General features: G+C 42.2%; 1 long non-coding RNA gene across 2 annotated transcripts in view; it reads left to right on the top strand.

The window, feature by feature from the left end:
• Positions 1-18,498, top strand: part of LOC134169652 (uncharacterized) — a 49,490-nt gene that overhangs the window by 12,431 nt on the left and 18,561 nt on the right. Inside the window, exon 2 of one of the 2 annotated variants that reach the window (XR_009966973.1) lies at positions 17,369-17,456. The exons of the other annotated variant lie outside the window; for it this stretch is intronic. This is a non-coding gene — a long non-coding RNA (uncharacterized LOC134169652). The remainder of the gene's footprint in view (positions 1-17,368; positions 17,457-18,498) is intronic. 2 annotated transcript variants of the gene reach the window in all.

Genomic DNA, 18,498 nt, shown 5'->3' with positions numbered 1-18,498 from the left:
GGATGCAGGCAGATGCAGAGCAGGTAGCCTGAACTGCCACTGCCCTCAAGCAAGGACTGCACTGGCTGGTGTTATAGGCGAACAGTATGTACGCTTGTAGGCTTTTAGAAAGACATTTATTTGATACATCCGATCCTCAAAAAACATGTATCTAAAAATAGCTTAAAAATGGCAGAAGTACAGATTTCTTTTCCGTCGAGTTATTGCTGCCACCAGAAGAGAACCATTTTGTTACCTATTATTAAGACCGCAAGTTTGCAAATGGACTAACCTAAATTGCGGTATTGCTTTTGTTATGTAAGATAATTTTCCTGTTTGTTGCAGTTTTATTTTAATTCCAACTGTGGCCTGTGGGTAAAAAACCCCAAACCAGTAGGTTTGTTTTCTGATGACTACAGTAAAACCATGGCATAAAACTTGTAATATTTTTTTAGTAAATATTAAGTAAATCCTGCAGTTGCTTGTGAAGCAAATGTGTCTTTTACTCTGATGTGGACCTCCAAGTACCAAGCACAAGAGAGCCCTGATAACCCCACACAGCAGGGAGGATTAAAACTGGGAAGAGAAATCATTGGGCCGCCCAGACTAGTGACCTCTGTCTTCTGCATACGCTGCAAAATGGTGAACTCTGTGCATCCTTTTTTCTTAACGATGAAAGAATCTGACCCTTTAATCCTCTTCCTTTAATTACCTTACATCTGTACCTTTCTTGATTTGGGCCTTAATGCAGCAAAGCTTTTTAAGCATGATAAAGTGTTTTCCTTAATCAGGAGTTCTAATTCAAATATTCCCAGAGGCCTTTCCTCCCTGATTTGGACAGTGTTTCCACATTTCCAGACAGAAGCAAAACATGGTATTATTTTTGCCTCCTTGGCATACATTGTAGAAACCTCTCTTACCAGTTCTTGAAAGCATTTTGGCTCTTCTAAGCATGCTGCTAATAAAGCTGGTCTGATAGGTACAGTCAGGACCTTTCGATAGGGCTCAGAAGTTGCTGCTCTCACTGAGAGTGCTCCAGGGTAAGCAGCTATGCCCCACTGCCTGCCCTAACTGCTGTGGTGATCCCTGTATTGGCCAGTAGCCACCCCTCTCCTATTTTGCAGCACCTTCCTTTTTATTTGGTACCAGGCCGGTTTCTAGTGGACTTTGTGTGGTGTCGTCATTTCTCACTGCCAACAAATGCTAAGCATGTTTAGCTTGTTGCTGCCCATGGGTATGACCCTCCCATGCCTCTGCTCTGCTTCACCATCTTTCTTCTTATTCTCTTTCCTGGTCTGCTTCTCTAGCTAATCTGCTCCTAAGGCTTGCATGCATTTGCATTCAAGAAAAGAATGTCAAGATGCACAGGACTAATGGCATTTGCACTCAATAGCCATGTTGCCTCTTCTTCTAAGCAGTGTTTTTTCTCCCACCTCCAACTTTGTCTTCTCTATTGAGGCTGCAGGGCAGAGATCCAATCTCTCTCTTTTCAGAGAGGACCATGATTTCAACTGAGCTTTACAGGCTTCTGCGTAATACAGAGTAATATTTGCTTTAATTTAATTAACTATTAGCATTTTCTTGGTGTGTTGTGTTCTGCTGTGAAGATTTTGTGTTGCTAGGCAGCTTGCTATTGCCGAACAGCCCAATGGTACTGACGAGCAATCCCTAACCTTTTAAGAGGGGTAGTTCAGGCAACGCTGAAGAGCATGTCCTGATGTGCAGCATATCCGTTCCATGATAAAGCTGGATAATTTATACCTCTATAGAATGTTCTTTATGAGGATCTGATTGCCTTTAAAGAGAGCTTTATGAATCCGCTCAGATTTTATAAAACTGTATGGGTGTTGTCCATGTGTAAGATTTTATCGGTCATCTTCATTGTGACAGAAAATTGAGTTTCCCTTTTACTAGTCTATAATGGCGGCTGGTATATGTCACACCACTCAGTAAAAAAGTAAAACAAAGCCTACTTTAAAGTTGGAGACTGCTGTATTTCATATTTCCACTGCCCCAAGGAAATGCCTTAAAATTGCTTTTGAAAGAAAAATCTTCTGGCTGGATCTGGAACTGGACTGTTGTATCCCTATTTCACATTAAAGAAGCTAAACTGTAAGGAAGAGCAGCTTCTATGCTTATCACAAATCTGTGGCAGAGTGCCATGGGTTATAAAGTGCAGATGAATGCAGAGAAAGTCTCTTTCTAATAAAAAGTGTGGAAACAATTTCTCTGCCTCTTTATCCATTCACTGGCCTGAGGGCACACAAGGCAACAGAGGGCATCCCAAGGTAATCGATACAGTCTGAAAGAGCATCCAGAGTGATAGTAGAGTGTGAATGTAGTCATGCTCCACATCTGAGAAGTGTGGCACATCCCTAGATTTACAGCCTGCAGCTCCAGAGAGCAACTTAGATTTCTCCCTGGTGTTCAGATTCCTTTTCACGTCGGACATTGCTGCAGCTTGTGCTGAAGTTGAGAGCAAAACCGTGGCTAAAGGCCACAGGGCAGGTTTGGTCCTTTATCTCCCCAACCATCAGGGTGGTTTCTTTCAGTTTGTCCCCTCTCTCTAGACAGCAGCAAGCGCTTTGGCATCCAGACAGTCTTCTTTCTGTATCTTTCTGGTATTTAACATGTCAGCTCTGCATCTCAGCTGGGACTTTGAGGTGTTACTGTGATAGCATCATAATGTAGGCAAATCGGCAAAGGATTCAGGGCTCAGTAGCTGTTTTCTCTTGGGTTTGGCCACTGGCATCTGCCTGCATGTGTTTCTGTTGCCCGAATCTCATCTGAGCCCATTGCAAGTGCCCTCTATTTGCTTTTGGGATCCATGGGACACATCACTAAATTACTTCTGCAGGTTAATTGAAGAAGCTACATGAGTTCAGGCATTAGGATGAGCTGAGCACTAATCCCCTCCGTGTGTTTTGAAAGCCCATCTCAAAATCAATAAGCATGCAGCTATTCTCTCCTTTTAAATAAATATTGTCATAAAGTGCCCAGTCCTTGCTGGTATAGATAGCGTTTCTTGGGCTGCGCTGTGATAGTGTCTTTTAGAGGAGGACACAAAAGGGCAAACCATAAACCCAAAGTAAAGCACTTTTATAGAGCGAGTCAGATTGAAATCAAGCAGGTTGTGGAGGAAGTGATGCCTAGTTTAGTGTACTTTAATTAATCTATTTTAGTTTTGCATCGTTAATTAATCTCTTTTGTGGTTCACATTACTGCATGCAAACACGTACTTCTAATGTGATAGTTTGTCCTAACTGCTAGCATACTCTTATACAATAAAATAGTCATTTCTGCCTGCAGTTGTTTTCTTTGAATTTCCAGTCTTTCAGTGACTTACATGAAATGCAGAGGAGCTGTGGTGGGAGACAGGAGGCTCTGCATGATCAGAAATAACTGTGAAGGGCAATAACTGGAGCTGCTGGTCATTCACAGGTTGTGATCCAGTAGCATCCTTGAGCAAAAGACTCGCTTTTGGGAACTTTAACTCTTTAAAAACATCCTGTCTGATGGCCAGTATTTGCAAGAGTGTGGGTGTAAGTTTTATACCTGTACCAAGGCGGGGGATATGTGATGATTTTCACAGTGGATGGAGACATCATAGTGCAAGTTTCCAGGCTACAGGAGTGAGTCAGAGTAAACATGGAAATGTCAGAACTGACTGTCCTCCTGGATGTTATGATAATTTCATCTCCTGCAATCAAGTAATTGTACAGCCCTGGAAGGATCCAGGTTTGGGCAAAATGCTTTGAAGTTGATCAGTGTGCTGTGAAAAGAAAACCCTTTAGAGGTATTGCTTCAGCTCCACATCCCTTGGGTGTCTTTTCTCCTGCTCTCAGATGTGTTATCTGGTGTGAGGTACAGGACAAGAGTTGTTTTTCAGGAACTGGAATAAGCTAGCTTCCAAAAGTAAAGGCTTCAATGGATCAGACACCACTTTAAGCCTGCTTGTGGGGGGCTGCCATCATCCTAGCAAATGAATGGGTCCGTGGCTGACAGATCATTGGATTAAAGCTGACATACAATATTTTATCAATGGAGAAGGAATGATATTGCTGCACAAATCAGTCTGGGTAATCTGAATGCAAAGACTGTGTTGAACTGAGCAGTAGGATAAAGGAAGCATCTGTATTTCTGACAGGGTCTGTAAGAGGCTTTGCAGGTCCTGAGGAATCATTGATATTTAACTGGAGAGAAGCTGAGAAAAATTAATTGCTGCTGTGCAAAGGGAGAGGCCCTTTCACTGCCAGTGGTGTGCAGCATGCTGACTCCAAAGAAAGAATTGAAAGAGGGAGACAAAGCATGTGGGTGAGAGGCATGACAAATTAAACCTCTGGGTAACCCGGTGTCAGTAAATCACTTGCCCCCAAACAGTTGTACTTCGTTCCTCAACATGCCATGAAATTGTGTAGGAGCACAACTTTATACTCTGTATTTGAAGTTGAAGCCTTATTGAAGTGCATAAAATACACTTGGGATCTTGGGAAAACTCTGTAGGGTCATCACATAGCACAGGATGTACCTCAATGTGAGTCAAAACATCCCGTGGTTGGGGTGAAAGGGAGGAAACACCTTTTGATACGGCATTTGGGATACACCAAAAGTTAGGTGTATGTTATGCTGAACTTGAATCTCCGTGGAAAACCAAACCAAGCTCCAGCCTCAGTTCTTCAATTTGTGGCAAGCTGCAACCTTCTTGCGCAATGAGGTTTCTTTTCAGACCCTTAATACATGATCAAATAGTGTACTTGTAAAAAGCCCCCACTATTTACTGAATAGTGGAGATGACTCCTGTTATACAGTGGTTACAGGTAGTGCAACATTCCCAATTAAATTGTGTATGTGTATCTGGAAGTCAACCAGAAAGAGAACTTTGGACAAACTGTCCTCTGCCTCACTGCTCAGTCCCACAAAGAGCCAAAGCCAGATGCAGACCACGTGTTTGGATGGATTTGCTCCTTTGCTCTTCCTTTGACACAGCAATCTGTGTGTGTGCACATGGGTATTTTCATGCACAGGAAGGGATTTGGTGCCTCTGTTAATGCTGTTTTGTTTTGGACCTAAAAAGAGATGATGAGCTCTAAAATGGACACAGAAGTACAAACATTCTTCCACATCTTGAATATTTTTTTTTTGACATTGACTGCTCAAAAGTTCCGTGTTTGAGGCATAAAAATGTGGTTTCCAGCTGAAGCGCAGCTATAGCAGCTCTAGCTGAGCTGCAGTCTGTAGCATTACTGCCATAGACTCCTGAGGTTTTTTTTTCCATGCAAACAGTTCTAGGTAATCACATGCATTTCCCAAATGCTGTTAAATTTCAAATCCAGGTGCAAATTCTAGTAATGCTGCTGTCCTTCAGGCTCCAGCAGAGCCACCAGCTCTAGCCAGTTGTAGCCACATGTAAAATAAAATGGTGCAAGTAGCTCTGCTGGTTATAAAGTCTTGTACCAAATACTTAAATTTTGATGTGTTTGTGATGCAGGGATGCTGATGAAGGCTGGCAGGAAATCAAAGGGATGAGGCAGGGAGGCACAGTGCTGGGCAGCTGCCCCTGCACAACCAACTGCATGAAGTGTGACCCACTGCAGGGAAGGGGAGTCAGACAGACAGATGTCCAAGCAAAACTGTGCTTTGGGGATTGCATGTTTGACTGTAAACTGAATAAAGTGAACTTGTCTTACCAGTAGGCATCCCTGAAACAGCAGGAACAAGGCAAATAGAGGCAGAGGGGGCTCTGCCTTAAGAGAGCTAGTAGATGAGCAGCAAATGAGTGCAGCCTGGTTTGGACTGGCTTGCTTTCATGCATCAGAGGCACGCTCCCCTCCCTGGACCTCCCTGCCAGGCTGTAAGCTGGGCGCTCATGACTGCTTCCCCGGTGCATACCGGAGCAGCCTTGGGGCTGTGCCTGGAGAGCTGCAAGGCTCGTGACCTCCAGCTCAGCTCTGGGGTTTGATCTCTCTCTACTGTGGGAGAATCTTTGTCTGGTGTATTTTGTTCTGTCAGCACAGAGATGTGCACATCTGTTTTTTTCCAGCCTGAGACCATTCTCATCTTTAAGTCCTACTGAACAAATGAGATATTGTTTGCTAGTTCTGAGAGCTGTTTGTTAGTGTAAAAAAAAACAAGAAAACACAATTCCTTTCTTTCTTTGTAGCAAAGAAAGCCAAATGAAGTAACAACTGGTTTAACACTTTCTTGTTTAAAAAAAAATGTATAATAATTCTCATAAATGTTTAACATTTTAGCAAAGTTCAGCACACGCTTCAGCAGTACTGCATCTGTGTTTCCTCTGCTATTTTTTTAAGCTTGGCATACAAAGTACCATTTAAATACCATGGTGAAAAGGGCAAGCATTCAATTTAATGCTATAGAAATTATTGTGGAATTAAATCCTGGGCAATATATCTCAGTCGAGCAGCGTTGCATGTAGCCGCATGCAGCTAATGAGCCATCAAAGGCAACGCTTTAAATCCCCAGTCTTACAGTATTCAGATCCTTTATTTTTGCTGTCATAACACAAATCACCAACCTTGATTCTAAATCAAACACAGGTAAAAGGAAGAAAATAAAAACCTTAAAAAACAAAAGGAAAGAGGGGGGAGTGTAACTTTGTGGCTAATTGTAAAGAAATTTGAAACAGCAGTTGGGGTTTCTTTCAACGCTATTAATCACCTCTGCTGGAACATCCTTCGCAACCCAAGTTTTTCTTGTCCTTGTTGCTATTTTCCCTCTTCAACATGGTACAGAATGTACGTATTCTTTGTTGTTCTTGAAAGCCATTTCTCGCATGCTGTGGTGGAAGGGCTTAGAACACAGGCCATTACAGCTCCCTTTGGTCTTGGTGGGGGCTGCAGGTTTTCTGCCTCCATCTGGAGCCCTGAACTTACTAGTTGTGGTTCTTACCAGGGTTGGTTCTGCCCAACAGGCTGCATAGGGAGATGCTGATTCATTTTCTACATCATCCAGTGCAACAAGGCTGAGACCTCGAGGATGTAACACAATAAGAAGCCAAAGTGAGAGGGTGGTATTTGTGTACAGAATTGAGGCATGGGTTTTGCCAGCATTTCCTTCCCCTACCTTACTTTCTCCCAGGCTAAGGTAAACATATGCAACAGCTTTGGATCCATGCTGATTGCCTGCAGGCTGCTTAGTGGCCAGTGTAAAATGAGAGGTGGCCATTAGCTAGCTCCATAACCATGGGCATTCACCTTGCTAAAATCCTTGAGGTATCTCGAGGAGGAGGTTCTGCTGAGGGCCACCTCGGGCTCCTGCAGCCTTTGAGCAGAGGAGCAGCACTAGGAATGTGTGGAAAACCACACTAGGCTACTTTAATTTTCATAGGGACTATGGGGAGATCAAAATAGGTTGTCCCCAACCTGGTTTTGATTCATTCAGGCTGCTTGACAGCAAGACAGCTGAATGGGTGCTGTGTGTCTGTGATTATTACCTTAAGTTTTCAAAAGTGAGAAACCATCACTGCACATTAGCAGGTTTGTAGCTAGCTGTAAAATGAGGGGCTGTACACTCCACATGTGCCTTTTTTTGACTGGTTTGTGTTTTGACAGCTTCATGGGGTGGGTTTTTAATAACTGGTGTCAGATATCAGATATTAATTGCATGATAATGATAGAAGCCAGAAAATGAGCAACTATGAGAAGCACCCTTTATGTTAGGCAAAAGACTTTTGTGGGCTAAGAGGCAGAGCTTGCCTTAAACACTTGAAATGCCCAAGGTAGTTAAAAGGTGGGAGCAGGGAAAGGTTGTTACTGTCTCTACAGCTGCATCGGCACGGCACAGAGGAATTAACTCATCTCGAAATATTAAGGAGGGTATCACTTAAACCCAGCATTACCCATGGAGATGTGTTTGAATGCTATGGCTCAGTGTCCCCACTCGGCTCCCATATGCCATGAAGCCACATAGGTCACATACACGTGTGAAAATATGCTTGTTTGCTGCAGTATTCTGAAGTGGTGAGTGAAGAAGCTGAGCTGGAATTTGTAACTATCATAATAATTTAAAAATAATAATGTAGTAAGCAATAATGAAAAATGCTTAGGAGATTGGCAGATACATCTGCGCAAGTCCTTCAGCCTGATGCGTTAACCAGGGTATTCCCAAGCTCTTACAGTTTATCTCTGCAATGTAATTTTTCTGCAAAATGTTTGTGCCTTCTTATTAAAATGTTATCCTCGGTTCACACTAATGGAGTGGTTAAGAAGTTATCATGTTTACTGAGTTTTGAATTTGCTCTGGTTTTAATCCTCAGGCAGTATGACCTGGATTCTGTGAGATATTTAACTTCCTGGCAAAAGAGGTATAGAAAATAAATCAAGCTTTGCTATTGTAATTACAATAATGTTTTCTACTTGAAAGTATGTTGCCTGTATGTTTATGTGTGCATGTTTATGTAGCATACACAAGTCATTGGGATTATTTTCCTATAGTGGAAATTCTATTCATGTCTTAAAAGGCATCAATGGACACTGGTCATCTTTGTATTCAGCATATGTTAGTGCAATGAATAGAGATATTTTCCCCATACCATTGCAAATATTTATACACTACACACCACTGCAATTTACTTTAAAATATATTTTCTCTCACAGGGGTTTCCTCTGTTTATCATGGTATTTATCCAACTGGGAAACACTGAAAAATGGGATTGTGTTAACAGAACAAGCTAGAAGGATACAAATCATTCTCTTTCTGCCCCTCTGTGAGAATAATGTGAATATTTATAGATCTGGAAAGCTTTCAGGAGTCTTTAATAAGTGAGAGCCAAACCATTCTCTTTGTGCTGATGCCATTTCTGCTTTGACCTGAACATCCATCAGCTGGGAGTTGTAGCACCAAGGCAACTGAATCAAATCTATCATCTCTACTTATGCCAAATTTCTGGGTCTTTTTCTATTAAAATTGCAATCAAACAGGAGCAAAGATGCAGAGCCCTCCAGTAATGTTGTCCTCAGCACATGGCAAAAGGGACACTTAAATGCAGCCACCTTGGGGTGTGGGAAGCGTGTGGCTTCTTGCTTTTAGTTTTACTGTGAAGTTGCATGGGTCAAACACAAGACTTGCTTGTCTCACACAGCTAGTGGTGTTCTCTGTGCAGTGTTGAGTCTTTGCAGTGGTTGCTTTTTGCCAAACTGTTTTATGTGGAAGGTGGGTAGGGTTTTATGAGAAGTGAAAGCACACTGGTAAGACAAAAGAGGAGGTTCCAGTGAGCTCTTATTGAAGCCAACTGATGGAGTGGGGAAAGGAGGAGGGTTAACACGATCCAGTGGGAAAGCAGAGAGCAGAAAAAGCACTTCAAAGCAAAGGCTGAGCAGGGGTCAGAGCTAGTGTCAGGTCCAAAGAGAAATGGAGAGGGGATAACCTGAACTCCCTGACAAAGAGAGTGGTGTTGGGTACTAGGGGGAAGAGTGAAGGCTGGCTGAAACAGACACGCTGCAGGGAAAAGATTAGAGAAATCTAGGGAAAAGAAAATTGATTATGATTTAACAAAATAAAAAGCAAGCAGGGTTATCTCATGAAAAGAATCAGTGAAGTCTCTCTCGTTGCCTTTTCTGAGTTTCCAGGAGCAAGGTAGGAGCAGAGCTCCAGAAGGTGAGTGGGAGTGTGTGTGTCTTATTAGAGGAGATGCAAGGCTGAGTCCTAGCATAGCTCATTCTTCATACAGTTCTCCATGTAAAGGTCATATTTAAGCCTGTTGTTATTGGCTTTAGGATTGAAGGCCCAATTCTGACTGGGGCACAAGTCCCCTTTTCTGTACTACAGTACCAACCTAAATTAAAGCTGCAGGATAGATCCTCAGGTCTTTATTCATATATAGGCAAAACAAATCAATAAAACATACTCAAAGATTCACCTGGGGTCATGCATCCTATAAAGCTTTCCAGAAGGTTTAGTTCTACTGGATTATTTTGCCTGAGAATATTTTTGAGCATGAAGCAGTTATACCCTACAACAGTCCATGGGCGCACAAGAACTGGAAAAACATACTATATATAATACAATACTGTAATAATTGCTTTGCCTCCTAATAATGGAGGCAAAGCAGTCTCAAGCAATGAACATAGAGCAGGAAGATGGACTATAATTGCTTCAATCTGTGTTTAATTTTGTGGGGGGATGGGAAATAAATGTCAAGTATGACTAAATATGACATAAGGAGATGTGCTGGCTGCACTGCTGTCAAATTAGACAGCTGTCTGCTGCACCAGTGTGCGCTCTGAAAGCAGAGCGTAGGACCACCTCAGTGGCAGGAATAGTAAAAATTGTCTTCGGGAGAAGAGCGATTAGCTGATACCAAAGCAGAGAAGAGCTTACTACTGACTTTTGCTGAAGCACTGGCCCTTTGCCTGGTAACTGCCAAGCTGCTTGGCAAGCTGTCAGGGAGTTTGGGTTTTTGGGTCTGCTGGCTCAGAGCCTCCCAACCATTCAGACTGCTCCTGGCTCTGGTGTCTGCAGGTTTAGCACATGTCCCAGCTGCTGCTTGGGCTGAGGGTACCCAGCTCCATGGTTTCCCTGTGAAGAAGCCAGCAGTCTGGCAACCTCTGCTGTGCCCTCCCAACAGCCTGGGAACAGGCTTGGGGACACCTGGGTCCCTCTCAGGTTAGTGGGAAGGAGAGTGCCTGGCACCCTGAGGGACCAAGAAATGGGAATCTCAGCTGTTGCCTAATTTGGAAAAACTCAATATTGTTTTGATGTTTTTTTTTTCTTGTTTTCTGCCTATAAAGAATGCTGTAATTTCCAATCTTTTCTCTAAAACAGAATGATGATGATTTTATTCCAAACTCTCCATGGACTAAATTTGAGTCATTGTACCCTCAAGATTAATCAGATTTTTCTGTTGCACATCCTTCCTCCTGACCACAGTTTCTGTTTTTCTGTGCTAGTCCTTTTGGCTTCAGGGTTCAGTTGCCTTCATTGTACATACATTGTAAAATAGTTGCTTTGTCTTTTCCAGTGTTCAGAGAAACTTTTCTTGTCACCATTTTCCCAAGGGCCAATTTAGATGCTGTTTTATCTTTGCTGATTTTTTCTGTCCTTTTAATAATCCAGGGGCATGGTGGAGCCTGTCTCTGCTCACTCTTTAGTCTCTGGTGCTGAGCTGCAGGCTCCTTTTTCTCTGTTGTCTACCTGTCTTGTTTTGGGATTCTTGCTCTTCCTGCTGTCCTATTGCCATCACCAAGGTTGTCCAAATTCTCCCTTCACCCTGGAGCAACCCCAAAATGCGTTGAGCTCTTAAGAGAAAATTCTGAGATAGGGACCAAACTGACAAATGTCTCAAGACATCAGTTGCAGTAAAAGTTACTGAAGGAAGAAGGGTTGGTAGAAGAGACTAGTTTCTCCTCTTGTTGTGATGATTTCTGAGCCAAAATCTCAACAGGGAGGTCATACTGTCCCCAGTGAAAAGGCTGTTATATTCAGCAGGTGAAATACATAAACATATAAGAAAGGTGCTGTGCACCAATGGTTTGTGGTGTAACTTTCAATTACAGGGAAGGCAGGAAGAGCTCTTTTTTGTTTGTTTTGATGTTGTGGAGTGCTGGATACCCACAGCAGGAAAACATGCTATGGGCTCAGAGGAAACTGATCTTTGAGATTACTCCATGTCTTGAGCCTGGGAAAATGCCTTCAGTGGTGGTTTCATCATTTCTGTGAAGGCAATAGCCCTGTCCAACAGCTTCAGTTTGCTGGTGAGAGCATCCTGGCTCAGATCAGCCCTCTCTGCCCTTCTTTGCTCACAGGAGAAGCAGTACAATGCTCAAGAGACTCACCCATGCCCTCAGTGATGTGCATTGTCCTGGCATTGCAAGTCTGGTATCTGCAAAAACTCAGAGCACTCTTAATCTGTGGCTTTTGGGAGCTGATGAGATTTGCACCTTTAGCCGTGTGGCAGCATGGGGATAAGAGGATGTTCTGAAGATTCTCAGCTATATCAAAAGAAGGAAAAGATTTGGTCCAAGAAGAATATCCCTCCACATGCTATTAGCAAATGCAGTGATTATGTGCCCTCCATTTCAGGGGCTCTGTGTTAGAGCATTTTGGAATTTGGATTAGTAGTTCAGGTTGGTGTGCCATGAGTGCCCCTTCTCACACTTTGGTATTATTTTTAATCAAACTGTTAGATAATAATGCTTTTAAAAGAAACCAAAAACACTTCAGGAGAACATTGAGTCCTGAAGTACCCAAACAACAATGCTGCTCCAAATTCCTTCTCTGTGTGTGGTGAGGAGACCAGGACAAGTATGGGGCTTTCTTTTATGAGACCTAAGCCACTGCCACTGATTAGAAATGGAGTAAGAAGGGTGGAAGGGAGTCTATAACAACACAGAAGCAATGCTGCCATCTAAAACTGGCCCTTTACATAATCTGGGATGTCAACGACACTTTTACTGGGGTTTATTTTAATGGCTCTTAGTAGTTATGGCTGATTGGCAGCGGCAGGGCTCGCACCATGCCTTGGAGGGGTAGCCTTGGCATTGCAAACCTCCACACCCTGCCACCAGCCTGCCCCAACTCCAACGGGACCTTGGCCAAGCCCCGTGCCCTTTTGCTCCTTGCTTTTCCCTGCTGAGCCTGGTGAAAAGACCTTCAATTACTTCCAATTGCAGTGACGGTCAGACACCCAGGAATGAGCCGACCGCCTCATTAGGCCACTGAGCTGCCCGTCAGTGGTGGCTGCTCCCTGTCACAGCTAACCTGGCTGGCTTCTGCACAGCGATGGCTCTGCATCTCCCCAAGCTCTGTGTGAGCAGAGGCTGTCTTCCCAAGGGAAGGTCAGAGATGTCTGCAAGGCTTTGAATGGCCCTACTGGCACCCATGTTCTTCTCAAACCTGATACGTATCTTTGCTTCACAGGGAGCAGTGTTGTATAGAAATGAGTGGTCCAAGGACAGATCCAGATGAAACTGTAACCTCTGACATGACTACGGCATGAAGGAGCAATCGTTTTTTGATTTTTATATAGTACATGCACAAAAGCCTTGTAGATGCTCTAGTACATGTTGTGTTTGTTCAAGTCAGACTATATTTGGAGTTTGGTGGGTTGGCCAAGGGATGGATACATATGCAAGCAAAAAAGGGATGTGGGAAGGTGAGAAGTTGGAAGGGGAGGGGCAAAATCGGGTTGTGTGGAAGTAAAGCTGGGATGATCTCCCATCCTTAGGAGAAAGAGCAACACTCTAGTACCTATAATTGCTCTAACCAAAATCATGGCTAAATAGGTTTCAGAGGAGCTGGGAACAGGAACGAGAAAAGTCTAAATTAGCACAACTTCAAAAAAACTCCAGTTCTAGAAAGATCAGCATGTCCTTCAGAGAATGGCAACACTCAAAACAGCTCTCCTCCCTTCATGCGCCATATCTACACAGCTCTGATTTTCATGCTGTAGGGTTGTGTTACTTGCTGAAATTGAAGAAAAGTCTATAGGATTTATGAATCTGGTTTCAGAAAGAACTGGATTTTGCCCTTGTTAAGAGCAGAATCTTTGTTTCATGAATGGTTACTCCAGGAGAGTACAATTGCACATCCCATACTTCCAAGTAAAAGTTTCTTCTCCACATCTGTCACTTAGAAGCTGAAGAATGCAAATGCAGCTTTGGGGTATCTGGCTATGATCTCTCAATGTCTCAGCATGGACATGTTACTCCCATTTCTGATGGCCTCCAAGCAGCCGTGTGCCTGCTTGCAGCAGCTTCCTTAGAGACATTTCAGAAGGAGTTTTCCCTGTTCTTCTAAGGCATTGGATAACATGAATGCCTCTTACAATGGTTTTGCTCTAAATACCCTTGAGGTCACTGGTTTGCAATTCAAAAGCAGGCAGTGATAAAATACCCATAGAATGCAGAGGCTTTTTCTCCTCCCTGCCAATAAACTCTTGTATTATTTGCACATTGCATTCAATGAGATTTCCTATTGTAACAAAACCAGAAGTTCAGCTGATGTGTTCATTTAAGCAAGATGTGTCTATTTTCTTGTGTAGAAAAAAAGGTGTCACTTACTTTCTACTTAATTTTACTGCATCTGTCCATATTCTCCAGGAATGAGCTTCTCAATGTGGTCTGATTTGTGTTCTTTGTTGGTTGTTTCTTATGACCTCCCTTCTGTTTCAGCCTGGGGGCAACAGCAGGCTTCCTGTGGAGATTGGTCCATGTGACATGGTCTGTTCCCTTCTTCCTTCTGTCATTGCCTTCTGCTCTCACTTCTGTTTCTTCCTTTGTAATGGCTGTTCAAGGAGGATGGGGTAATTGTTGAGCCTTCAGTCCAGATTGTTGCAGTTCATTTTAGATTTGCTGTGTACTGCTGAAGGAATGTGAGCAATATTTGTTATTGTCTATTACAATAGTAGCCAGAGGCCCAAAGCAAACACAAGGATCTTTGTGCTTGCCATCACGCAGGCAGAAGTCCTACACTGGGAAACATCAAAATGCACAAGATGGGCATTGGGTTAGGGAATGTCCAGTCACTGAGGTTTCCCACTTCTTAGGCAAGTTGTATTTTGGGACTGGGTTTCACTCTGTGGAGCTGCAATAATGATTTTCTCTGTCCATGTTGTGTTTAAATCTGTCATATGTGAAAAGTCTGGCTATTTTAGTGTTAAGCAATGATTAAAGACCCTTTCACTTTGCTTTTTCCTTTTATATCTCCTTCTCTTCGAGGCTGTGTGTTTCCATGCATTCACTTTCTTCTCATCTCCCTTTTTTTGCTTAAGCACAGGCTCACAGCAAGTCCGCCAATCCCAGACCAGCCATTACATTTAATTTTTTGCCTCTTGAGGCATCATTTACATGTGTAGCAATGTCACCAAGCTCATTAAACTTGCTTGTTTAAAATCTGTGTGATGGCTCACATTTACAGATGGAAAACTGGCTGAAATGCCTTCCAAAGCATGGTCACAAACCTGTGCTTTACCTCCCTATTTTATTTAGAGGAACCAAACTTAGAGCAGTGTGTTCTCTTTTAGAAAGGCTTCACCTTTTATGTTACTCTACGCTGTAGGGCGCTTTTCTTGAGCATGAGTTAGTGCATTGCAGGACTCAGGGCAGCCTGGACCTCCAGAGGTCTGGAAAAGCTGCCTAAAGAATGGTTTGTAGTTACGAGTTTTACCTCTACAAAAAGCTGCTTAATTCTCAGCAGAGACTAAATCAAAAGCATTTTATACTGTAGAACTTCAGTCCACATGAGCAGAGAGTAAAAGATAGTAACTTAAGGGTAGAACTAGTGTTCGAGAGACTGTCTCAAGCAAGCTGAGACAGAAGACCACAGAAGTTAAGGGACAAATCTTATTGGGTGCTAGTCAGCTTCTACTGCACGCTCTGCATCTTCAGCTTCCAAAAACTCAGTAAGCTGAACATGTTCCCACCCTGAGGAGCTGAGCTGTAGTTTAAAATGATGACTATTCTTAACACAGAAGTTTTACAACTTCTGTGTTAATCAACTTCTGTGACATAATTTAAGGCCTTTACATCTCAAAGCTGCATTGAGGTGAATCTAATGAAATAGTAGCAGTGACCAAAAACTTTATAGTTCATTTGGTAACTTGGAGATGTGTTGTCAGCTTAGCAAAAACTGATAAAGCATAAAAGGTAAACCAGCATCTTTCAATTCCGAAGATATCAGCTTTGTGTTTAATTCCAAGAGTCATTTTTAAAAAGTATCTGAATTTATATACTGAGATTTATTTATCAAATACTATGCTATAGAGACATGAGTGAATGATACCCTTACTGTTTTCTGGTTTTTGGTTATGAGGGCAAGAAAAGGGAGCAGAAAGCTTTCCCTCATTTCCATCATCACTAGCTGTGAATCACCAGTACCGACAAGAGGTAGCTGTAGCACTTTTGGATATAGAGAGAGGGGACCTGTATGAGAGAAGGACCCTCTTGTGCTGCAAGTTGGGCAAAGCCTACAAAGTGTGTATTTGACCTGTATCCTTCTGCAGAAAAAAATAGTCAGAGTTCTTATTCCAAGCACAGCCTCCTTCAAGCCTCCATGGCTGAACATGAGCCATAATTGGAGATTTCACCTGTAAAACAATTCAGCTGAAGAGCAGATTCTTGGCTCACTTTTCTCCTAGCCTACAGGGTCCAGTTCATTTGAGGTAAAGAACATCAGTCATTGTTCTCTGCCAGTGGAGCGCTACTCCTGGAAAAACAGGGTACACCTGGTTACCAGAAGAGCTTTGGTGGATCTTTTCCATTAGTTAGAAACTACATGGAGAGCTTCATTTTCCAAATCTAGTACAGAAAGTGTATGGAAAACATTTGAGAAAGGCTGCCTTGCAGTTAATGCTGGTAAACTTTACCTTAAAGCCCTTGATAAGGGCTTCAATTTTGTATTAGCTACAGATGTCATGAGGACAAAGCCAAATGTCAAGAAGCTCTTAGAATAATGCAGTAATGCCTTAGGTGCGTTCTGTCACAATAAGATGTATTTTTGTCTTTCGGACAGTCTTGCACAAAACTGGCAAGTCAAAAAAGAAAATACAGCACTTACAGCAGACCCAACCAAACCAATTACATTTCTATGTTGTCAGTGACATTTCAATCATATGTGTGTAATTTCAAATATGTGTGCTCCTTTTTGATGCTTTGAATGATTATTTTTGTTACTTCACGAACATCTCGCTTTGAGAGAACCAGTATCATGCAGACCTCATACACATAAGGAGCTTTACAAGAGTTGTTGACTCTTGGAAATAGCTCTTTGTTCTCTGACTGAATCCAGTTGCTTGGGTTTTCAGTGTTCAAGTTCAGCCTTTGGTGTGCAAATCAGCCCTGCTGATGTCAAGAACAATTGCACAAAAATATTTAAGTGTGCAATCAGTCTGGATGAGTAATTTTCTCTCTCTATGTATTTTTTGATATATAAGGGAAGTGAAAAATTTTTCTTTTTTTCTGCATTATTGTTGCTGAAACAGTGTTTAGTTTTTTGGACAAAAACATAGAAAAAGAATGTTTGGCACAAAACTAAGATGTACTTGTCTACCCAAAACATGTATGGTGAGCTCCAAGACATACTTGACTGGGAGTAGAGTTGCAGATCATGCCCCATGCCAATAACGTACTTTGCACAAAGACAAGATTTAGAAATTGAACTTTTCAAGGTCTTTCTGATCATATAAATAGCTCTTTGTCCCTGACAGATATGATACAGAATGTGCTTTTGTATCTTTCAAGGTATAACAGGATCTTGCAAGGTATAACAATATTTGCTTTTTGTTAGAGTTCTGTAGAAAAATACTATATTGGTGCCTGACAATTCATATGAGAATACTTATTTTTATATAGCAACTTTATAAAAAAAGGCACTTTCAGGATGTTATAAGAATTACTTCCTAGTATGTTGTTCCATGGCTGATGTTTCATTTCAGATTGGACATAGGAAGAACACGCAACTGTGGTTGCCTAATGGTGCCGGAAGAGCACCATCCGCTTTAACCTTTTGCTGCATTGTTAATGGTAAAGTATGAATCACAGTTATTGCTTGGTACATTTTCCTCATGCTGTATGGTGATTCGGATGTGCGTATCTGTAATTAATGTGAAGGAGTTGCATGGCTAATTCCCTGTGTGTACTGCTGACATCCTGTCTGCAGCTTTGTCCCTGATCTGTTACTTACGTGTCTCAAACAGACGGTTATTGCATTACATCCTTGTATTATATGAATAAAGCCTTGAACTTTGTCCTTTGCAATATTGGTTCAGAGCAGTTTTAATTCAGTTTAAAGAAGCCCGAGTGTTAAAATCATTTGAGTCTCCCTTACGCATCTTAAATGTTGATGGGATGATTTCTGCTCAAGAGAAAGCACTAAGGCTAAGAAATTGCCTTCTAACTTTTTGTCATTGATAAATGAGTGCATGTTTCTTCAGATTGAAACTATGCAGGAAGTCCTTTCTGGGCAGGGAGTACTCGTACTCCTCTGCTTTGCAAGGCATCACGGATCTACAGAAATTACTAGTGCAGTATTTTGTTTATTATTTCATCAAACAATTCTGAAACAATAACTCTCCTCAGGCAACTTCCTTCCCTTGCTGCAGGCAGATCTCCAGTAGTCTCTTTATTTTTCCCCATCGCCATGTTTTACAGCTTAGTTAAGGTTTGTATCTGTGAATCTTCCCTGATAAAGCTAGGTTGGCTCTAGAAACATTGTAGTCCATTAAGAGAGAGGCCGGCTCGCAGATATAATGGTGTCAGGAGCCCAGGCCTCCAGGAGGAGTCTGAGCTCTTTTCTATGTCCCCATCCATGTTGTTCTGTTTTTATCATCCCAGTATTTGTGTCAAAAGTAGAGGTAAGCAGGATGCTTATGTCTTGGAGCGTCTAAACTGTGTCACTGCTGAACTTCAGTTCCGCACTGATAGAAAATGGGGAAAAAGGTGCTTAATTATCTTCTGTGGATATTGTGGGATAAAGTCATTAAAGATTTGGAGTATTAGAGCTAGACACAATCTGGCCTTTGTTAAAATCATTGTGATTGTAATGCCGTTATTACCTCTGTGCAAG

This window comes from Pezoporus occidentalis, unplaced genomic scaffold (genome assembly GCF_034315485.1).
Source record: "Pezoporus occidentalis ecotype Australia unplaced genomic scaffold, CSIRO_AGI_Poc_V1 ctg35, whole genome shotgun sequence".
Taxonomy (NCBI): domain Eukaryota; kingdom Metazoa; phylum Chordata; class Aves; order Psittaciformes; family Psittacidae; genus Pezoporus; species Pezoporus occidentalis.
Note: the sequence above shows the minus strand (reverse complement) of the source record. Positions and strands in the feature narration are given on the sequence as shown.